The sequence below is a fragment of the Chlorocebus sabaeus genome, chromosome 19 (genome assembly GCF_047675955.1).
Source record: "Chlorocebus sabaeus isolate Y175 chromosome 19, mChlSab1.0.hap1, whole genome shotgun sequence".
NCBI lineage: Eukaryota > Metazoa > Chordata > Mammalia > Primates > Cercopithecidae > Chlorocebus > Chlorocebus sabaeus.
Window position 1 is genome coordinate 31,190,260 of NC_132922.1, and position 23,744 is coordinate 31,214,003.

The 23,744-nt window shown below is 52.0% G+C and overlaps 1 protein-coding gene across 4 annotated transcripts in view; it reads left to right on the top strand.

Moving 5' to 3' along the window:
* ARVCF (ARVCF delta catenin family member) overlaps positions 1–23,744 on the top strand; it is a 54,237-nt gene that overhangs the window by 6,313 nt on the left and 24,180 nt on the right. For 2 of the 4 annotated variants that reach the window (XM_073007011.1, XM_073007014.1), the window contains exons 2-3: positions 17–70; positions 13,188–13,286. The gene's annotated coding sequence lies outside the window, so the exon portion shown is untranslated. The remainder of the gene's footprint in view (positions 1–16; positions 71–13,187; positions 13,287–23,744) is intronic. The other 2 variants (XM_007975020.3, XM_007975022.3) reach the window with 1 other exon arrangement.

The window sequence follows — 23,744 nt, forward strand, 5'->3', positions numbered from 1 at the left end:
TCTGGTTTCTCTGCAGGAGCCAGAGCCCGCAGGGTGGGTGTCAGGACATGCTGATCTCCCCTCAAGACAGGTGAGTGGCCTGGATTTAGCTTGGGGACATCCTCTCCCACATAGGACAGCAGAGTGTTTTGGTGGGCCTGGAGGGTGGGGGTGACAGGGATGGACTGTGGCCGTGGACACAGTGTGCTCCTGGTCCTTCTCACCCTGGGTGGGCACAGGTCCTGGCCTGGACAGGGTGGATGTGAGGGCCTCCTGCCTCCCAGCTTCAGGCCGGTTTGTTACTGGCCTGAATATGGACAGCAGCCACTGGTTTGATGTCTGGCTTTAGGGACAAGCCTGTTTGGGGCTGGCTGACTAGGTTGCTAGTTGGTGTTGGTTTGGATATTCACTGGGTCTGCTCTTCACCTGCCTTAGCTAGGATGCCAGCCGCAGTAGCATCCAGTATCGGCACAGCCTACTGGGCCAGGCCATTCACTTGCCCCTGGGAGACTGGAGCCACAGGGACAGAGGATAGTCCTGGAGGCCAGGCACACAAAACTTTGTCTGAAAGGGTCAGAGAGTAAGTAATTCAATTTTGCAAGGCTTATGGTCTCTGTCACAGTTGCAGTGCTCTGCCATTGTAGGATGAAAATGGCTGCAGACAGCCCGTAACTGAATAGTCTGAACGTGCTCTGATCACAGCCATAGACCACGTGGGAGGACCAGCGTCTGGCCGAGAATGTCACTGCTCAGGACATTTGGCTATGCAGGGTCTTCTGGGTTGGGACAAAGAGGCTCAGGCAGGGTACTAGGGTTGCTTGTGGCACAGGGGATGGGGCGTCTCAGGGTGGCAAGAGGGGCTGTCCCACTGCCCTTAACTCCTCATAGGCCACCACACTTCAGGGAGGCCAGGTCAGCCAGATGCCAAACGACAGCCCTAGTAACAAGGCCCGCAGGAGGGTGGTTGGCTGGGCAGGTCCAAGGCTGCCCAGGCATACTTGCTCACTCTCCCTCCTGTTGCTTGCTCCTTTCTTGTCCCTCCTTTTCCCTCCCCCTTCCAGTTCTTGGTCTTCTCTGTGTTTCTCTGTGGCCCTCTCTGTGCCTCTTTCTCTGCCTTTCCCCATCTCCTGTCCTGCCCACCTGGAATGTGGTGATTGTTTATTCCGGTCTGCTGTGGTGATTGATTTGTCATGTCTGCTCTGGGCACTGGTGTGGTGCTGGCCTGGGCAACCTGGGCCCTGGCTTGTGGCTGCCTGCTCTGCTGGGCCCTGGGGTATGGTCCTGCCCACAGCAGGAGGGAGCCTCAGGGCTCATCTGGGACAGGGGCTGATATAAACACCCTTGTGTTGCCATACTCAGCACCCACTCACCCAGCCTCATGCTGAGTCCTGGGCATCACAGGCACATCAGGCCCAGTCCTGCCCCTGAGAAGCTCCCAGCCGGGTTGAAGAGACACACAGAGAAACAACACAACAGACAGAGAAACCAGTGGCCAACTGTGGAGTTACAAGATAGTGATGAGTAGCAGGGCTCCCTTAGGAGGAGGAACTGGGAGGGTGTGATGGGGTAGTGCACGCTGAGACCAGGCCTGGGTGAGAAGGGCTGGTGGGGACACAGATGCCCTGCCCTTTCCCATAGCTGACCGGCAGTGGTGTCCTGTCAGAGATCAGCACCAGCCCGGCCTCCTCCATCAGCCACCGTGTACCTGCGGGGTGTTGCGGCTTCGTCTCCTGTGGCTGCCTGGCCCCCATGCCGGGCTTTCTCTTGGGTTTTGATGGGTTTCTCAGCTGTTGTATGAGTCCTTATATATAAAAGATATTCATTCTTCACTCATCTTTCTGCCTGCTGTACATTTTTCTCACCCTTTTAATTCTCGTTTATGATCATTTTTGATGTCAAAAATGCTTCACATTTTGTGGTGAAGTCTGTTGGATTTTTCCCCATTTTTATTTTATTTTTTAATTTTTATTATTATTATTTTTTTTTTGAGACAGAGTCTCGCTCTGTCGCCCAGGCTGGAGTGCAGTGGTGTGATCTCGGCTCACTGCAAGCTCCGCCTCCCAGGTTCACATCATTCTCCTGCCTCAGCCTCCCGAGTAGCTGGGACTACAGGCACCCGCCACCACGCCCGGCCAATTTTTTGTGTTTTTAGTAGAGACAGGGTTTCACCATGTTAGCCAGGATGGTCTCGATCTCCTGACCTCGTGATCTGCCCGCCTCGGCTTCCCAAAGTGCTGGGATTACAGGTGTGAGCCACCGCGCCCGGCCTTTCTCCATTTTTAGATATTCCATCACTCTGTGTAGTCAACCCTCCCTAGCATATAGCCAGGTAAACATGCACCTGTCTTTTCTTCTAGAAGGTATTTTTACTTTAGTTTTGTACACAGGATTTAATCTGTCTGTCTTAGTCCATTTTGTGCTGCTGTATCAGAATACCTGAGACTGGCTAATTCCTGAAAAACAAAGACTTCTTTCTAACAATTCTGGAGACGGGGAAGTCCAGGATTGAGGGGCCACATCTGGCGAGGGCCTTCTTGTCGCGGCATACCCCAGGACCAGGAGGTGGCAGAAGGGCAGGAGCACACGTGAGAGAGTGCTGAAGGAGGTAGAACCCATCCTTTTATCAGAAACCTGCGCCTGAGATAACAAATCCACTCCCACAGTAACGGAATTAATCCATTCATGTGCAGTGCCCTTGTGACCTAAACATCTCTTAGAGGTCCCACCTTCAACACTGTTGTGTTGGGAATTAAGTTTCCAGCACATGGACTTTGGGCATACATTCAGCCCATAGCACCAACTAGTATTTATTCTGATGTAAACGGGCAACAGTGATTTAACTTTGTTTTTACAGCTGCATCTGAACTGTTTCCTTTTTGTTTGTTTGTTTTGAGACAGAGTCTCCCTCTGTCACCCAGGCTGGGGTGCAGTGGTGCATCTTCAGCTCACCGCAACCTTCACCTCCCAAGTTCGAGCAATTCTCCTGCCTCAGCCTCCCGAGTAGCTGGGATTACAGGCGCCTGCCACCATCCCTGGCTAATTTTTGTAATCTTTTTTTTTTTTTTTTTAAATAGAGATGGGGTTTCGCCGCGTCGGCCAGGCTGGTGTTGAGCTCCTGACCTCAGGTGATCCTCCCACCTCAGCCTCCCAAAGTGCTGGGATTAAAGGCATGAGCCACCGCGCCCAGCCTGAACTGTTTGTTTCTTGACTAGTGTCTTCTGTCATTAGAAAATGGAAACGCCCCAACGCCTTCGTGTCTTACAGTTTGTGGTTGCCGGTGTTGTAAAGATCGGGGTGGGGGGGCTTCCTGGCTGTCGGTCTGCTGGCAGGTGTCCCAGGTATCCTGTGTGTGCCTCTGGGGGTGTGTGTGGTCGTTCTCTGGGGGTGTGTGTGGTTTCTCTTCCCTGGGACCTCTATGGGACTCCCTGTGAGCTGGTACTGCTGGAGCAGGCCGGCTCCCCTGTGAGGGTTGTGGTGTGCCTGGGACCCGTTTCCTGAGAATAAGGCCTGGGCCCCCACAGCCACCTGGCCCTCTCTGTGGGTGCCTGGCCTTTCGATGCTGTATGCTAAGGTTGGGGGCACTGCTGGGACCTCGGGGCCCACAGCCCCTGAGCCAGCCTGTGGTTAGGGGTATGACTCTCCTGACGTCAGCTCACGTGGCCTTTCATGGGGAAGCAGGAGGGTGTCCCTTGCCCAGGCTGCTGGGAGGACTGGCCTCATCCTCGAGGGTCATGGGCTCCAATATCCTTGTGACCCGAGGCAGAGTTGTTACAGGAAAGGGGTCCTGATCCAAACCCCAAGAGAGGGTTCTTAGACCTCGCACAAGAAAGAATTCAGGGCGAGTCCACAGTGCAAAGTGAAAGCAAGTTTATTAAGAAAGTAAAGGAATAAAAGAATGGCTACTCCACAGACAGCAGCTCTGAGGGCTGCTGGTTGCCCATTTTTATGGTGATTTTTTGATGATATGCTAAACAAGGAGTGGATTATTCATGCCTCCCCTTTTTAGACTATACAGAGTAACTTCCTGACATTGCCATGGCATGTGTAAACTGTCATGGCGCTGGTGGGAGTGTAGCAGTGAGGACAACCAGAGGTCACTCTTGTGGCCATTTTGGTTTTGGTGGGTTTTCGCCAGCTCATTTACTGCAAACTGTTTTATCAGCAAGGTCTTTATGACCTGTATTATGTGCCGACTTCCTATCTCATCCTGTGACTTAGAATGCCTTAATTGTCTGGGAAGGCATCCCAGTAGGTGTCAGCCTCATTTTACCCAGCTCCTATTCAAGATGGAGTTGTTCTGGTTCACATGCCTCCAACAGAGGCGCTGCCAGACCAGGGGCTCGTGTGTCCTCTTTGTGTCCCAGCCTTCGGCTGGTGGGCAGGTAGTGGTCAGCGATCTGGCTGCTGCATGAAGACCTTATCTTTGTAGCTGGAGAGCCTGGTGTAGGCTGGCCAGCCACCCCCGCTGTGCCACCTCTTGTTCAGGATGACTCGTGGCTGGTGGTGAGGTTGTGCTATGGGGTCAACCTGGAGAGGCCTGCGGTGCCCAGGACACCAGCAAGGGCCCTGGCCATGCCATGCACAGGGACTCTCCTGAGCTGTCCACAGGCTGCAGTGCAGTGGCTGTTTGGTGCATTTCATCCCCCGTGTCTACCCCAGCTCTCGCCTCATCCCTGTCCTCCCTGGAGCATCCCAGGCCCCTGGGCTTGCCTCTCTGGTCCCTCCTTGGGCCTCCTCTGTTCCACTGGCTGCAGTTGGCTCTGGCTGTTATTGAAACCTCCCTGGGCTCAGGCTGGGTGTCTGACCCACAGCAGAGGGCATCCTTTGAGTCAAGTCCAATGCAGTAGGAGTGTTCCTGTGGGAGTGCCCCCCTAAAGCTCAGATTTGGGGAGCCTAAGGCTTCTCTCACCTGCCTGGCAGAGGACGTGGGGACAGCTATACGGTGTGAGGCTGGGGAAGATGGGGGCTGGGCGCCCCACACCCCCTCCCCTGTGGCCCATCTTGTCAGGTTGACCATTTTGCAGTTGTTAACTTCAGTATTTAAAATAAGCCTTTAGTTAAACTTTCTCTTTTTAAAATATTTTTACTCTTCCTGAAATTCTAATTAGGCCATTTACACGTCTGAATTTACTTGCTGCATTTTGCAAGATAGTGATGCTGCAGAGATGGCTACCAACCCCATCCTCCCAGTCCTCGCCAGGGCCTTTGCTGTGTGCCCTGAGGGGAGGTGCTGGGTGCCCCCAGGGCCCATCCAGGGGGTCCATAGTGCCTGGAGGGCCAGTGAGTATACAGGTAGAAAAAGTGAGGCCAGGCCACTGAGTAGTCAGGGACCGCGTAGGTGGAGAGGTCTCACCCTGGACAAGGTCCACCCTTCACTAGGCAGCGTCTCCCTCCTCAGAGGCTCCACCACACCCACCCCAGGCCTGGAGTTGAGGCCTTTGCAGTGCCACAGACGTGTTTCCTGTATCTGCTGGGCCAGGCTCCCCTGGGTGTGCCTGAGAGGCTGAGAGCCAAGGAGAGGCCAAGACACCAAGTGGCAGAGGCCAGGTGACTGTGGTGCCAGCACCCCCACTTTTTTTTTTTGAGACAGAGTCTCACTCTGTCACTCAGGCTGGAGTGCAATGGTGCAATCTTGGCTCACTGCAACCTCTGCCTCCCGGGTTCAAGTGATTTTCGTGCCTCAGCCATCTAAGTAGCTGGGACTATAGGCATCCGCCACCACACCTGGCTAATTTTTGTATTTTTAGTAGAGATGGGGTTTTGTCACGTTGGCCAGGCTGGTCTCAAACTTCTAGCCCTAAGTGACCTGCCCACCTCGGCTTCCCAAAATGCTGGGATTACAGGTGTAAGCCATCATGCCTAGCCCTTTAAATAATGAAGCAGTATATGCTTATTTATAGAAAATGTAGAAAACACGGTAAAGGAGGAACAAAAACTCATGCCTGTTGCAGGTGCACAGCCCAGCACACCTGACCTCCCCCACCCTCCCCGATGTGTGCTTTCTAAGTGTGATGTGTGCCCTGTCCTGTGCCCCTGGCACTGCCCATCGGCGCCCCCTGTTGTCATACCCTTGGTGTCCCACTGCGGTGGGCTTGCCTCTCCTCTGGCACCCCAGCTCCTTCCCCTCCAGCCTTGCTCTTTTCCCAGGCGTGTTCGGGAGACGGCTTCCATCTTGGACGTTCAGGCTGTTTCCAACTTTTCTCCACCATCAGGGCTGCAGCAACAAACATTTCATGCCCTGAGTAGCTTTTCTGTATTTGAACAACTTGGGCTTGACCTTGAGGTCCCAGTGGGGCAGAAGATGTGTGTGTGCTGGGGGCAGAGACTTGGTGGGATGATCAGACACCAGGGATACCAAGGCCTCAGGGAGTAGCTGAGGGAAGGGGCCCCAGCAGCCTCTCTCCAGAGAGACAGCCACTCCCACCTTCTGCAGACAGCGCCCGCCTGGGGCCCTGCACTGAGAACAGACCCCCCAATGGGAAGACAGACAGTGCAGGGATCTGCCCCTTCCATGAGGTGCCGCTACCCTGTGCATGGCTCCGTATCTGTGAATTAGGAGCCCAGATCCCCCAGCGGGGGTGTGTGAGGTGACACCGTTCCTGGTTTGCTATGCGATCCAGGCCATCCTGGGCCCGGAGCTGGTCCCCACCGAGGAGGTGCCTCTAGCACCTCGCACAGTAGGTGCGGGAGCTTCTTGCTTAGCTTCTGTTCCCTGCCAGTCCTGTGCCTTTTCTCACCCCAGCCTGGTCCCTGTGGGTGTTGGTGCCGGGTGATGCCAGCACTCCTGCAGATGATCACCTGCCAGGCAGGCGTCTGGGACCTGCAGCAAGGGTATTGCTGGATCCTGGTTGTGAAGATGGTTCACCGGGCTGAGCCTCCTGTGCACACAGCTGGTGCACCTCAGCTTCCCCCCACCTCCGGTTACAAGCCCATGTGCAGGTGTGGGCACCAGGGCTCTGTGGAGGGGATCAGCTGTGCCCCTTGCAACATGCCATGGGCTACCAGGTCTCCCAGCATGGAGAAGGATGAGGCTGTGGGGACCCTGTGGAGAAGGCCTGACAGCCCTGAGGGGAGTAGGAGGAGGGAGAGGAGGGATTTGGGAGGAGGTGGGGGACAGGGAGATTTGGGATGGGATTCCGGTTTGGGTACAGGAGGAGTTGGGGTACAGAAGTGAGGTCAGCAGGAGGTGGTTAGGGGCCTGGAGCCAGGGCCTGGGGATGGAGGGGAGAAGGATGACACCCCTCATGTTCTTTTTTTTTTTCTTGAGACAGTCTCACTCTTGCCTGCGCTAGAGTGCAGTGGTGTGATCTCAGCTCACTGCAGCCTCCACCTCCCAAGTTCAAGTGATTCTTCTCTCTCAGCCTCCTGAGTAGCTGAGACTACAGGCATGTGCCACCACAGTGGGCTAACTTTTGATTTTTTTTCTTTTTTCTTTTTTGAGAAGGAGTTTCACTCTTGTTGCCCAGGCTGGAGTGCAATGGTGTGATCTCAGCTCACCGCAACCTCCACCTCCCGGATTCAAGCAATTCTCCTGCCTCAGCCTCCCAAGTAGCTGGGATTACAGGCATAAGCCTCCATGCCCGGATAATTTTTTTGTTTGTTTTTGTATTTTTAGTAGAGATGGGGTTTCACCATGTTGGTCAGGCTGGTCTCGAACTCCCAACCTCAGGTGATCCGCCCGCCTCGGCCTCCCAAAGTGCTGGAATTACAGGTGTGATCCACCGCACCCAGCCTAATTTTTGGCATTTCTAGTAGGGACAGGGTTTCACCATGTTGGCCAGGCTGGTTTCAAACTCCTGACCTTAGGTGTTCCGCTCGCCTTGGCCTCCCAAAGTGCTGGGATTACAGGCGTGAGCCACTGTGTCGGTCCTATGTTCTAAGCACCCTGGCTGCACCTGGCACCTTCTGGGAACCGAGGTTGCTGGAGAGGGGCCTTCTGAACACACTGGGGCAGGTAGGCCGTGGCACTGGGTCCCCCAGTCAGTGAGCAGAGACTGTAAGCCTCACCTGTGTCCCCTTGCCTGGGGAGAATGGGGTCTTATTGCCCCCTGGGAGGGCCAGCAGCCTGGCTAGGGCCCTGGAGAGGACAGGGCATGGTCAGGACCCCACCTGGTTCCACCTCCTCTCAGCTGGAGCTCCCCCAACCCAACTGCTCTATCCGATGAAGCCCAGACTCAACTGGGGCCAGGGACTTGGGTGAGACCCATCTTCCTCCAGGACCTCAGAACCTGTGGGAGAGGAGTGTCTTATACTGGAGAAACTGAGGTTCAATGAGCCAGCCCAGCCCCAGGCAAGCACACCCTCCATTTCCAGGCTTTTTGGTGACATTTCTGTGGCATTTGCCCATCTGCAGGGAGCTATTGTTTGTAATGAGACTAATTCAGTTATTTGTGTTTGAAGAAAGAATTCCAGACGTTTATTTACCAAACCTGTGAAAGAGGCATTGGTTAATTTCAAATTAAGGCTTCATGTTCACAGACTTTTGTCTTTGCAGAGCCAGGGTCTTCCAGAGGTTCAGTGTTGCTGGGGTTGGGTGTAGGCAGGCCCCAGAGTGTGGTACAAGGAAGGAGGCTGCCTGTGACCCAGTGACGCACGCTGACAGCCTTGTGTCCTGGGGAGCCCTGGGTCTCGAGGTCCATTCCGTAAGCTAGCATGGTCCCCTTACTCCTGGTGCTCGCCCCCAACCCTAAACCCACCTGTCCTGCCCTGTTTACTTGGAGTCTCTCAACCCCCACTGTATTAGGCTCTTCTTTCATTGCTGTAAAGAAATACCTGAGACTGGGAAATTTATAAAGAAAAGAGGTTTAATTGGCTCACAGTTCTGCAGGCTGTACAGGGAACATAGCTCCAACATCAGCTTCTGGGGATGCCTCAGGAAGCTTCCAGTCCTGGCGGAAGGGGAAGTGAGAGCAGGCATTTCACATGGCGAAAACAGGATCGAGAGAGAGGAGGGGGAGAGGAGGTACCGCACACTTTTATGCAGCCAGATCTCGTGAGAATTCACTCACTATCGCAAGGACAGCACCAAGGGGATGGCGTGAAAACATTCGTGAGAAATCTGCCCCCATGATCCAATCATCTCCCACCAGGCCCCACCTCCAACATTGGGGATTACATTTCAATATGAGATTTGGGCAGGGACAGATATTCAAAGTGTATCACCTACCGTTAGTAATTACCTCCCAGAGCCACTGCCATTTTGGTAGGGCAGGAGGAGTGTCCCCCAGATCTGAGGACAGCAGGTTTGGGCAGCCAGAAGGGGACTGGGTAGGAGTGGGGCAGTGTCCCCTGTCCCTTCCCCTGCAACTGGTAGGGGCTCCTTCTGCCAGGGCCTTGGAAGCTCCTGTGCTGAGCCTGGTTTTCTTGCCCACAGCTTCAGCAAATGTTTATGATTTCCTCCCGTGAGTCTCCCCATCCCCTTCAGGATAAAAGCCATCTTCAGTCCCTGAGACACCACCATCCTTACTCCTTGCCCACCCCCACTTTGGACTCTGCAGAGTGCTTGGGTGGTCCACTCCCTGATCGTTCTAGATGCAGAGATGGCCTCACCAAGGCAGTGCCTCCTGAGCCTCTGGAGCCCCAGGGCAGCCCTTCTCATGACACTTCTTCAATTTCCTGGACAAATTGCCTTCAGTGTAGGTCCCAGCTCTGATTCTTCAGGCTGGTCTGTGCACGGGAGCTACGATGCTTTGCTGGCCAGTGCACTGTTCCTGGCTGCTCATCCTTGCTTGCTTTGTGCAGCAGAAACACCTCAAGCACCTGCTATGTGTCAGGTGCTGTGCTGGCTGCTGCACCTGCCCTGACCTGTCACCCAGCAGAAGCCCAGGTGGTTTCTGTCTCTGACTTTCAGTTTCAGCTGTAGAGGCAGGGGAAGGTTTAGATTTTTGTAAATCTCTGCACAGGCAGAGGCCTGAGAGCACAACAGGGAACTTGACAGTGTGATCCTGGGCTCACAGGTTAATTTTCTGTATCTTCTCTAGTCCTGTCCTCTCTGAACAATATCTGTTGAAAGTTTCTCTCTTTCTGGCTTGTGAAAGGTAGTCACTGATAGGTACAATTTTTATTCCCTTAACTTCCATATTTTCTTGGTCATTTCAATGGGAATTTTTGTTTGGGGCCTAGTTTACTCATATTCATCTTTTATAGTTTGATAATTAAATGGTTTAAGGCTATGAATTTACCTCTGAGGACAATTCTGGCTGTAACCCATACATTTTAAGGTATGATGTGGGAGTATATTTTTTCACTTTCTAAACAGACAATTCTGTATTTATTTTTTTAGCCTTTATTATTATTACTATTATTACACTTTAAGTTCTAGGGTACATGCGTACAACGTGCAGGTTTGTTACATATGTATACAATTCTGTATTTTTACATTTTTATTTTTATGAGACGGGGTCTCACTCTGTCACCCAAGCTGAAGTGCAGTAGCATGATTAGAGCTCACTGCAGCCTCGACCTCCCAGGCCCCAGTGATCCTCCTACCTCAGCCTCTCAAGTAGCTGGGACTACAGGTGCACGCCAGCATGCCTGGCTAATTTTTTTTTTTTTTTTTTGGAGATGGAATCTCACTGTCACCTAAGCTGGAGGGCAGTGGCACGATCTTGGCTCACTGCAATCTCCACCTCCTGAGTTCAAGTGATCTTCCTGCCTCAGCCCCCCAGTAGCTGGGACTGTAGGTGCATGCCACCATGCCCGGCTAATTTTTTTGCATTTTTAGTAGAGACGGGGTTTCATCATGTTGGCCAGACTGGTCTCGAACTCCTGAGCTCAGGTGATCCACCTGCCTCAGCCTCCCAAAGTGCTGGGATTACAGGCATGAGCCACTGCACCCGGCCATGCCTGGTTAATTTTTGCATTTTTTGTACAGACAGGGTTGTGCCATGTTGCCCAGGCTAGTCTCAAACTTCTGGGCCCCAGCAATCCACTTGCCTTGGCCTCCCAAAGTGCTGGGATTACAGGTGTGAGCCACTGCACCCAGCCTTAAATTTTTACCTTTGATATACTATTTGTTTAAAAAGGGTAGGCCAGGCGCGGTGGCTCATGCTTGTAATACCAGCACTTTGGGAGGCTGAGGCAGGCGGATCACGAGGTCAAGAGATCAAGACCATCCTGGTCAACATGGTGAAACCCCGTCTCTACTAAAAATAAAAAAAAAATTTTTTAAATTACCTGGGTGTGGTGGCAGGTACCTGTAGTCCCAGCTACACAGGAGGCTGAGGCAGGAGAATGGCGTGAACCAGGGAGGCAGAGCTCACAGTGAGCCCAGATCGTGCCACAGCACTCCAGCCTGATGACAGGGCAAGACTCCATCTCAAAAATAAATAAACAAATAAAAGGGTATTAGGCAATTTCTTATTATGTGAGGCGGCCTCTTGTTTAAATTTGATTTTTAATTATGGTAGAATACACATAACACAAAATTCACTATCTTAACCATTTTCAAGTGTACAATTCAGTAGCATTGTACACGTTGTTCACATTGCTGTGCAACCAGTTTCAGAACTTGTTTTTATTCTTGCAAAATGGAAACTCTGTACCCATTAGAAAACTCCCTGTTTGCCCCTTTCTTGAACTGCTTCTACTTTTCCTATTATTTGACTACTTTAGATGCCTTATATAAATAGAATCCCACAGTATCTGTCTTTTTGTGACTGGCTTATTTCACTTAGCCTCGTGAGAATAATATACTTCAGAATTTTCTTACTTTTTAGGCTGCATGATATTCCCTTGTATGTCTCTACCACGTTTTGTTTACCCATTTATCCACCGGTGGACACTTGGGTTGCTTCCCCTTTTTGGCTATTGTGAATAATGCTGCTATGAATATGGTTGTGCACATATCTCTTTGAGACGCTGCTTTCAATTTTTTTTTTTGAGATGAAGTCTCGCTCTGCTGCCCAGGCTGGAGTGCAGTGGTGCGACCTCAGCTCACTGTGAGCTCCACCTCCCGGGTTCATGCCATTCTCCTGCCTCAGCCTCCTGAGTAGCTGGAACTACAGGCGCCTGCTACCACGCCCGGCTAATTTTTTGTATTTTTAGTAGAGACGGTGTTTCACCGTGTTAGCCAGGATGGTCTCGATCTCCTGACCTCGTGATCCACCTGCCTCGGCCTCCCGAAGTGCTGGGATTACAGCCGTGAGCCACCACGCTCGGCTTCAATTCTTTTAGATACATAATGCAGGATTTTCTGATTGCTAGACCATATGGTAATTCTATTTTTAATTTTTTGAGGAACTGCCGTACTGATCTTACATTCCCACCAGCAATGCACAAGGGTCTTTATTTGTCCATATCCCTGCCAATGCTTATTTTTTTTTAAATAAAATAGCCATACTAATGGGTGTAAGGTGATATTTCATTGTAGCCTTAATTTGCGCTTCCCTAATGATTAGAAATGTTAAGCAAATTTTTTAACATGCTTGTTGGCCATTTATGTATCTTCTTTGGAGAAATGTCAGTTCAACTCCACCCATTTTTAAATTGGGTTATTTGTTTTTTTGCTGTTGTTAACTTTTGGGAGTTCTTTACATGTTCTGGATATGAATTCCTTATCAGATACGTGATTTACAAATCTTTTCTCCCATTCTGTGGGTTGCTTTTCCACTATATTGATTGTGTCCGTTGATGAACAGACATTTTAAATTTAGATATAGTACAATTTATTTTTACTTCTGTTGCCTGTGTTTTTGGTGTCTTATCCAAGATATCATTGCCAAATGTAATGTCATGAAGACTTTCCCCTATATTTTCTTCTAAGAGTTTTATAGTTTGAGGTCTTACGTTTAGCTCTTTCATCTATTTCGAGTTAATTTTTGTGTATGTAATAAGGCAAGGGTGTGAGTTCATTCATTTACATGTGTGTATCCACCTGTAAATGTATCTATGTTGAAAAGACCATCATTTCCCTAATGAATGGTCTCGGCACCTTTGTTGAAGGTCATTTGACCGTATTCATGAGAGTTTGTTTCTGGGCTCTGTATTCTATTTCATTGGTCTATGTGTCTGTCTTTATGCTAATACCACACTGTTTTGATTACTAAAGCTTTGTAGTAAGTTTTGAAATCAGGAAGTGTGAGTCCTCAAACTTTGTTCTTTTTCCAGATTGTTTTGGCTCTTTGGGATCCTTAAAGATCAATATGAATCTTACAATAGATTTCTGTTTCTGAAAACGATGTCATTGGTTTTTTTTTTTTTTTGGACAGGTCTTGTTCTGTCATCTAGACTGGAATGCAATGGTGTGATCTAGCTTACTGCAGCCTTGAACCCCTGGGTTCAAGCAGTTCTTTAGCCTCGGACTACAGGTACATGCTACTATGCCTGGCTGTCACTGGGATTTGAATAGGAATTGCACTGAATCTGTAGATCCCTTTCAGTAGTATCGTCATTGTAACAGTGGTAAATCTTCCCAGCCATGAACATGGGATATCTTTTCACTGATTTAGGTCTTCTTTAATTTTTCTTTGTAGTATTTTATAGTTTTCAGTGTACAGATCTTAAGTTTCTTAAGTTTAGTACTATGTATTCTATTCTTTTTAATGGTATTATAAATGGAATAGTTTTTTAAATTTCCCTTTTGGATTGTTCATTGTTCATATATAGAAATGCAACTTATTTCTGGGTATTCATTTTCTATCCTGTACCTTTGCTGATTTCATTTTTTACATCTAATAGAGTTTTTTAAAAATGCATGTGGAATCTTTAGTATTTTATACATATAAGGTTATGTCATCTATGAACAGAGATGGTTTTTCTTCTTCCTTTCTTTTTTTTTTTTTTTTTTGAGACGGAGTCTCGCTCTGTCGCCCAGGCTGGAGTGCAGTGGCCGGATCTCAGCTCACTGCAAGCTCCGCCTCCCGGGTTCACGCCATTCTCCTGCCTCAGCCTCCCGAGTAGCTGGGACTACAGGCGCCCGCCACCTCGCCCGGCTAGTTTTTTGTATTTTTTAGTAGAGACGGGGTTTCACCGTGTTAGCCAGGATGGTCTTGATCTCCTGACCTCGTGATCCACCCGTCTCGGCCTCCCAAAGTGCTAGGATTACAGGCTTGAGCCACCGCGCCCGGCCTCTTCTTCCTTTCTAATTTGGATGTCTTTTCTTTCTTTCTTTCTTTCTTTCTTTCTTTCTTTCTTTCTTTCTTTCTTTCTTTCTTTCTTTCTTTCTTTTTGCCTAATTACTCTGTCTAAAACTTCTAGTACTATGTTGAATGGAAGTGGTCAAAACAGCCATCTTTGTCTTGTTTATGATCTTAGGAGAAAAGCTTTCAGTCTTTCACCATGGAGTATGATGTTATGGGCTTTTCATATATAGCTTTCATCATGTTGAGAAAGTTTCCTTCCTTTCCTAGTTTGATTGTTTCTTATCATGACAGACTATCGAATTTTGTTAAATGTTTTTTTCTGCATCATTTGACATGATTGTGATTTTTGTCCTTTATTCTATTACTGTGGTGTATTACATTGATTGATTTTTGTGCATTGAACCATCCTTGCATTCCAGGAGTAAAATCTCACTGGGTTAGGGTTTATAATTCTTGTAAAATGCAGCTGAATTTGGTTTGCTAGTGTATTTTTTTTTTTTTTTTTGAGAATTTTTGTTTCAGTATTCATAAGTTATTGGCCTGTGGTTTTCTTTTCTTGTAGTGTCTTTTCCTGGCTTTGGTATTAGGGTAAGGCTGACCTCATAAAATGAATTGGGAAGTGTTCCTTCCTCTATATTTTTGGGAAAAGTTTGAGGAAGATTGGTGTTAAAATTACTTGAATGTTTTGTAGAATACACCGGTGAAGCCATCTGGTCCTGGGCTTTGCTTTGCTGGAGATTTTTGATTACTGATTCAGTTTTGTTGCTAGTTGTAAATCTAATCAATGTTTTCTATTTCTTCATGATTCAGTTGTGGTAGGTTGTGTGTTTCTGGGAAATTTTTCCATTTCATCTAGGTTATCTAATTTGTTGGTGCATAAATGTTTATGGTAGTCTGTTACCATCTTTTTATTTTAATGTCATGCAAGGAAAAGGAAAACAAATTGAGTTTGTTGTTGTTGTTGTTCTGTTTTATTTTTTGGTTGTTGTTTGGCTTGGTTAGATTTTGTTTTGTGGTTCTTGGATTCATACCTAATCTGTTGGAGTCATCAGTTCACAGATCCATGAATTTCCTGAGCCAGTAAAAATGTTCCCAATGGGCAGCTGACAGGACTGCTACAGACAACTGGAGCTGCCTTAATGCATTCAGAATCGCAGGCCCTTGCTGAAAAAATCAATTCCACACATCAGCAGCTGCTATTCCCTTGACACAATCTTCATGTGCAGACTATGGGCTTCTCACAAACTCGTGGTGGTGGCAGCCCCCAAATTTGAATCCCAGCAGTGCAAGCACAGGATCCCTTGTGTGATCCAGGCCTCATGGACTCCCAAATTATTCTCTTCTTTTGGTTCTTAAAACTACTTCTCAGGCCGGGCGCGGTGGCTCAAGCCTGTAATCCCAGCACTTTGGGAGGCCGAGACGGGCGGATCACGAGGTCAGGAGATCGAGACCATCCTGGCTAACCCGGTGAAACCCCGTCTCTACTAAAAAAATACAAAAAACTAGCCGGGCGAGGTGGCGGGCGCCTGTAGTCCCAGCTACTCGGGAGGCTGAGGCAGGAGAATGGCGTGAACCCGGGAGGCGGAGCTTGCAGTGAGCAGAGATCCGGCCACTGCACTCCAGCCTGGGCGACAGAGCGAGACTCCATCTCAAAAAAAAAAAAAAAAAAAAAAAAAAAAAAAAACTACTTCTCTAGGTAGTCCAGGGCTCTAGGTAAGATGAGTTTGCTGCCTCTGAAAATCCAGAAACCTCACCATAATTTTTCCTTATGGGGTTTCAGAGCAATGTTAACTTTGTAAAAGATCTCAAGTAAAGAGGAGAGGCGTTTGTTTGTTTTAACAAAGCTGTCAGCTCTTTCTTATCATAAAACAGTGTCTGAGCTGTGAGAGACGGGAGCCAGGCAGCAGGCAGCAGCGTGTTGAGGCTGACATTTACAGAGCGACAGCATGCAGCCCCTGCAGGCCTACAGACAGCCTGGTGCAGACAGTGGCCCAGGCTTCAGCACAGCCCGCAGGTCAGGGCTGGGCAGACCTCCTCCCTATACCTCGAAGTGTACACAGCACATTTAGGAGCCAGAGGAAATGAGACTGAATTATAAAAACCAGAGATAGACACATCCATGACTTCCTGGGCTTCTTTTCTAGATAGAAAGCTCATACCCTAACTCAGATTCCAGCCCCGACGCTGACAGCCCCATTGGACGCACTCCGGTTGAGGTGGTTTCTGGTCGTTTTTCTGTGGTTGGAAGAGCACTGTCTGTCGTTCTCCCTCTGGGAACTCCTATCATGTGGAAGTTTGGCCCTGGGGTCTGTCTTCGGTGGCTCCCACCATCCTCTTGTCATCTCTCCCATTTGCTGTTGGGGTTAGGGGAACTGTCTTAGTGTACTTTTTCCAGCCTCACACTCTGTGTCTTCCGCAGTCTGCTGTTTACTGCCTCTGCCGGGTTTTTCTTTAAATCTCCATGGGATCCTCATTGTTCATAGCAGCTCCTTTTCTTTCTTTCTTTCTTTTTTTTTGAGACGGAGTTTTGCTTTTGTTGCCCAGGCTGGAGTGCAACGGTGCGATCCTAGCTCACCACAACCTCTGCCTCCTGCCTTAGCCTCCTGAGTAGCTGGGATTACAGGCATGCACCACCACGCCCAGCTAATTTTGTTTTTAGTAGAGATGGGGTTTCTCCATCTTGGTCAGGCAGGTCTTGAACTCCCGACCTCAGGTGATCCGCCCACCTTGGCCTCCCAAAGTGCTGGGATTATAGGCATGAGCCATCACGCCCGGCCAGCAGCTTCTTTTCATTGTGGTCTGTGGCCAGTGGAGTTGAACACCGTCTTTAACCTTCTAGGGCACATACCAGCTGTTTCCTAAGTAATGCACTAAATGTGACTCAGCAGGAAGCGGCTTCTTGAATCCTCCCATGGTGGAAGGGTCTTTCTTGGGCACTAGGGTGTGCAAGCTCGGGGTCTGCAGGCCCAGCCATTCCCACGTGTCTCAGAGGAACCTCATACGGGATCAGAGGCAGAGGGTCCTGCAGATTGTGCTGTTAGGGGCAGGCTTGACCTGGCCTCAGGGGTCTCGGAGGGGGTCTGCCTTGCCCAGTGTCCAGGACAGGAATGGGGTCTACCTAGCATGCTGATCCTCACCAGGAGCCAAGATGTCCCCCATCCCCGAAAGGGCCTGTCAGGACTTCTAGGTGGGATAAGCAGCAGCCACATGGGTGTGGACGAGTGTGCCTGCTGGCGCCTGTGCCCGTGGGGCATCTGTGAGTCCCTTTGCGTGGGTGTGCTTGTGTGTGTGTCTGTGTGTGTCTTAGTTCATTCATGCTCTGCCACCAAATACCTTTAGACGGAGTCACTTATAAACAACAGAAACTTACTGTTCCCAGTGCAGGACGCTGGGAAGTCCAAGATCGAGGCGCCAGCAGATTTCATGTCTGGTGAAGGCTGTTCATAGATGGTGCCTTCTGTGTGTCCTCACATGGCGGAAGGGGTAAAGCAGCCCCCAAGGGCAGCTTTGATAAGGACACTGATCATATAAGGGCACTAATCACCACCTAAAGGCCCTACCTCTTCATAGTGTCACATTGGAGATTGGGTTTTAACATGAATTTGGGGGACACTGGCATTCCCCCCATAGCAGTGTGGGCGGCTGCACACATGCCAGTAGGTGGCTTTGAGGAGGGCCCCAAACTGTCAGCACTTCCCTCTGCAAGGTTCCCACCTCTTTGTGGCGGGGACTGGACACACAGTTGAGTCCTGAGGCTCTCCTGGTATGTGGGGGTGGGAGCCAGATGGGAGGCTGCAGGGCCTGGAATCTGCCCTGGATGGGGTAGTGCAGCTCCCTGCCCGGCCCTCTGCGTTGCTTGCGTATGAAAGGCAGGACTTTGCGCACTTGCTGGAGGTTGGTGTCTAGGCCTGTTGCCATGGGCACTCCAGAGTGGAGCTGGCTCCCAGCAGGGGAGGGGGTTGGGAGCGGCAAGGCCAGTGTCCAGCTCAGGCTCTGGGAGGGATGGGCTGTGCTCCAGGCGCCTTGGGAGCAGCCAGTGCTGGCCAGAGGCCACACAGGACCCTGGGGCAAGGGCAGACCAAATGAGACGTGAAACCTCCCTGCATATCACAGGGTGAGCTCTACTTCATGCTGGGTCAAGGGCTCGCACCACTGGCTCCTCTGATGTGCTGGGTGGGAGAAGGGTACAGTGAGGAACACCTTTCCCAAGGGTTTTGGGACTTTTAGGGGACAGGCTGTTGTCCCCGAGGGATGACAGCGCTGCCTCCATCCTAAGGCTCACCTCTCAGTGCTGGGTCCTGGTTCTGCCCCTTCCAGTGCAGGGAAGATGATGGCTGGGAAAGTGACTTTGTCTCCTTGTTCTAGAAGGTCAGGGGAGGGTACTTTGGAGGAGGCACTGGGGCTTGCACCTGTCTTATCTCTTGGCTTCACAGGCTGAAGCTGCTGGTGGTTCTGTCTCCAGCCTGAACCCTCTCTTCCAGAACCTCATGCATCTAGCAGTCCCTCAGCTTCTCCAGCCTCACAGACCCCCTTTACACCCTCCCGCTCAGGGTCTCGGCCCTTCCCTCCAGCCACCCAGGCCTGATCCCTTGCGGTCAGCCCGGACTTATTCCCTCACCCACACCTTCCTCTGATCCATCCTGAACCCCATGGCCTCCATCCACCGCAGCAACCACCCTATGGCCACTCCCTGCCACAACAGCTGGAGGGTCCCAACCCCCACCCCTGTGCCCGCAAGTGTCAGCAGACAGCGGAATGCCAGTGGGGAAGGCAGGCTGGGAGGGGTGTGGTGAGGGCCTCCGTGGGAGATGCAGTGAGTGTTTGCTGACCCAGGCACTGCCATGTGGGGGCAGCCCTTGGCCCCACTCCCTGGTAGTCGGGTAGATTTGCCTACAAAAGAATGGATCTCTCCCTGGGCTAGCACCTCCTCGTACCGCCGCGGGGGGCCAGTGACCACCCCCCGACCCCACCCCACAGGCTTAGTTAGCAAAGCTGCTGTGGGTCAGAGTGAGGTCACCTGGGGAGGGCCTCTGGGCAGGGTGCCTGCATGCAGGGAGCTGCCAGGTGCCTGGTCAGCAGCAGTCAGTGGGTGGGGAGGTGGGGATGGGGGCAGGGACCCTCAGGCCAGTGCAGGAGGAACTCCAGGGCTGGGAGTCTGGGGAAATGTGGCCTGGCCGCCTCTGCCTCCCTGGCAGTGGGGCTGAAGCATGGATGGGGCAGCCATGTTGTCACTGTGCCAGAGACCCACATCATCCTCAGAGTTCCATTTCCCCAGCCCTGGAATAAGCCAAGCCATGGTGAGGTTCCCTGTTATCCAACTCTGGCCTGTCCCAGGGTTTTAGCTGCAGCAAGGCCGGCAGCATTTTACCCCAGGTGGACAGGTGAAGATGGAGGCCAAGGCCAGAGAAGTGAGAGGACAGTGAACTGGGTGGGGCCATGATGCCGGGGCCAGTCCTCTCAGCACACCTGGTGCCAGACCTCCCACCGTCTGACATTCCATCTCACGGCCCCTGCCTGCCCTCCCACGGAGGACTTCCTGCCCCCATCTCCCACCAGGCACTGTTCTGCAGCCGTCCTGGGCATTTCCTGACCGTCAGGAGCTCCGCTGCCAGTGCTGTTTTCCACTTATCTAAGCAGAGTATGTTCTTTGTCAAAACAACAAGGGGGAAAGCGGGAAACCCCTAGCTCCTGCAGAGAGGCTCCTCGGTGCTGTCTCTGCCCAGCCTTGGCCTGGCCTCCCGGGCTGTCCGGCTTATCTATCCGGAGACCCTTCTGGGTGGGCAGCTGGGGCAGGCTGGGCTAACCTCAAGGCTCTCCTACCTCAGCTTCCTTGGCTCCGCAACCTGGAAGGGGGCCTGGGCTGAGGGGCCCTGCTTTACCCTCCAGGGGCCCTTTGGCCACAGGCTCCCAGGAGCTGCACCCCCACCTCCCCTCAAAGGGGCTTTGTGTCACCACAAAGAGGCTCTGTCCCTCAGGAGAAGCCTGGGTGTTGCCATGGCAATAGAGGGGCTGGGAAGAAGGGGTCTACCCACTATCTTCGGGGGGGAAAGGGCGTTGCAGGCGGAGGGCCCTGCGTGCTCAGGCTGGTGGCCAGCATGGTGACTGCTGCACCTGCCCACTGAGGCCCCTCAGCCTGGCGGACAGCTGTCCCGTACAGCACCTCAGTGGGGCCATAGGGCGTGGTAGGGCAGGGCTCCCAGGTCCTGTGGCTGTCTGCCTCTGATCCCAGCCTAGCTGTGAGCCCTGTCAGTTCCCTCCTCAGGGATGCTTTGGTCCCTGTGCCCACCCCAGAGTACAGAAGATGGGGCTCAGCTCCATGTCTGGGCCTTGTAACCGCCACCCCCCTCCCCCGGCCTCCACTGCACCTGCCCTCCCTGAGGCAGGGGCATGAGCCACATGGCACCTTGCAGGGTGGGTGCCCATCCCGGGAAGCCGTGGAGGCAATGGGCCAGCCACCACCACCAATGTCCGGCCCACTCAGTGGGGCACTACACCTCTCCACACCCCTACAGGCTTCATGTTCATCATTGGGGGTGGACTAGGTGGGCTGAGTGTGCAGGGGAGAAGACACTGCGCTGGCAGCCCCTGCAGCCCTCTCCCTGGAGCTCCCCAGCCTTTGAGCCCTTGGTGGTGTCCTGGGCAGGCTGCAGCAGGGAGCCCAGAGAATGTGGCCCTCACTGCCACTACTCCACGGCTTGGAGTCTGCAGGACCCCCCTCTGCTGCAGCTGCAGCTAGAGTCTGGGTCAGGCACAGGAAGGGCATTGGGGGCTGTTTTGAATTGGGGCCTGGAGGACTCCTTTCCATCCCATCCCATGTCTCCTCATGGAGAGGCAGGTCTCAGGAGACCAAGCAGACTTAAAGGATGCTGCTGTTGGCTCAGGGAGCAGGTGTCTGTGACCTGCTAGATTGGGAATCTTAAGCCCAGACCCTTTAGGGACCTCCAGCAGTGGCTCCCTGTGGCTCATGCCTCCCAGAGGAGGGACAGTTGCTGGGACACTCGCCTGCCCCGCCTGCTCACCTGTCACATCCTGCCTGTAGTCACTGGGCTCATTCGGCCATTGACATTCCCTAGAGCCAGCCCTTACCCTAACCTTAGGCTGCCCAGCTCCCTGGCCCCCAGCAGTGTCCTTGCCTTGACCAGACCCCCAACTTCCTTATCAGCCACTCACAGACCCTGGTGCCCCTGGACCTCCCATCCAGCAGGCCCCCTGGGGCTGACCAGTGTAGCTTTGGTCCTGGCCACCTTTGGCCTTGGGCACTGCATTAGTGCAGGGCAGGAGCACTGTGGGAAGAGGCCCATTCTGAGTATTCTCCCTGGACGTGGGAGTGGTCGCTCACATGATCAGCGGGTGCCACTGAGTGAGCATGTGGACAGCCTGGGGAACTATCTCTGTCCCTCTGCCCAACCCCCTGATGGCGTCTCATCCAGCCTGGCTCGCCGCCTCTGCTGGGGAAATCAAATTTCCAGGCTGAATCTGATTATGGCTCTCTGACAGTGGGCACCGCCCTGGCTCCTGGGGAGATTAGTCCCTGGCCTCTGCTTGCACTCGCCTGCCGGGTAGGGAGGTATCTGGTTTGTCCATTTCCTACTGAGGTTCTGATGATGCCAGCGGCCCGTGCTTCGAGGAGTGGTACACCAGCAGGGGCAGGACTGTGGGGCTCCGGAGCAGCCTATGAGAGCGCCTAATGGGTTGAGGATGCCACTTTGTTGTTGTATGTTACAAATACTTGATCCCAACATGCCGATTGTCTTTTCGTTTTCTTTGTGTCTGCTTCTTCCATTATGGAAGATTACAAATGCACAGAAGTGGAGAGCCTAGTGTGGTGGGTCCCGCACACCCCACACCAGCCTCACCGTGCTGGAGTCATGGTCTGCGAGTAGCGCTGGCACCCGTCATTTCATCAAAACACTCACTGCATGTGTGGCTCTAAATGGTGTCAGTTCTTTAAAAAACATGACCGCACTGTGTGACCTGGTGTTTTTTGTTTTTTATTTTTTGTTTTTTTAAAATATATACAGAAAGTTTCATTCTCACAAAGTCACGCTTGTCCATCTTTCCTTAGAGGTTCCTTCTGTTGCTTAGAGGCTGAGAACTGTCATCCCCAGCCCAGGCACCCCAGGCCCAACACAGTCTGCAAGGGACTGTGGTCCTGGCCTTGGCACAGATGGGCGTGGACTCTGCCCTGTGAACCCCACACCCCAGGCCCTCGGCTCTGGCCCTGTCCCAGCTTGGGTGCAGTGCCTGGCCAGTGGGCTTGGCCAGAAGCTCTCCACAAGGCTTTGGGCACCATCTGACCACAGTAGGGGCAACAGGGTAAACATGGGGCCCCCACAAGGCCTGGCCAGCTAGGGTGGGGAGCAAGTCGCTGTGCTGGCAGCTCCCAGGATGTCCTCCCAGGCAGAAGGTGGGTGCTGGGGCTGGGTCCAACTCCTGCCAGGGCACTTCTGGCATCATTTCCTCCTCGTAGGGATGGGTGGAGTGGGGAGGGGGTGTGGGAGGAAGCTCAATGGTCATCTGTCCCCTCTCTCCCCTCACGGGGGCCAGCGCAGCCCTGGCTGTGTCCTGGTAGACAGCTGGCAAGGGGTCAGGATGGGAGCTAGGCCCCGCCTGCCACCCCTCACTGGCCTGACCCTTCGGAAATTCCTCTAATTCCTCAACCCACATTGGACTCGGGCCCCATAATTTCATTTTCCGGACAAGGCTCTGGCTGCACTCCCGAGGAGGAATGTCTGGGTTGGCAAGAAGACGTCAAATGTCAGCTTTGGTTTCAGGGAAAGGATTTAGCTTCTACCCTCAGGTTCCTCACCATGCCTTCATGTTCCTGACAGTGTGTGTTGACTGTGGTTTGCCCCAGAGGGTTTGGGGGCCAGGACATTCTCCACTTAATGAGGTTCCAGCACTTCCTTCCTGCCCACCAGCCCCCACAGAGCCCACCCACCCTTCCATTCATGCATCCCACTCTATTTTCTCTGTCATCCACTTCTCCATCCACCCAACCTTCAGCATCCCATCTGCCCACCCTCTTACACATTCTTCCATCATCGTTTTATCCCTCCCGTATCCATCCACCCGTATCCATCCAGCCACCTTCCCATCCAACTAGCCACCATTCACCCATCCTCCCATCTCCCCTCATTTTCTTATATAACCACCTACTAGCCTCCTGTCCACACATTTGTTCACCCACTCAGTTACACCCCCTTCTATCTGGCCTCCTCTTCTCCCATCCCTCCAGCCACCTACCTACAAATCTACTACTCGTCCGTCCATTCATTTCATCTATAAACCCATCCAATCATCCATCTAGCTGTCCACCCTTCTATCACTTCACCCACTCGCCTATCCATTCACCCATCTGTCCTCTTACCCCTCATTCCCCCATCTGTCCATCCGCCGGTCCATCCTCCACCATCTCCCCACCCATCCATCCATCCATTTATCCATCCATCCCCCACCATCCCCCAATCTATCCATCTGTTTCTCTCTCTGTCCATCCCCTACCATCCTCCTACCCACCCATCCATCTATATGTTCATCCTCCACCATCCCCCAACCCATCCATCCATCCATTCGTCTATATGTCCATCTCCCACCATCCCCCCACCCACCCATCCATTCATTCATCTATATGTTCATCCTTCACCATCCCCCCAGCCCATTCATTCATTCATCTGTCCATCC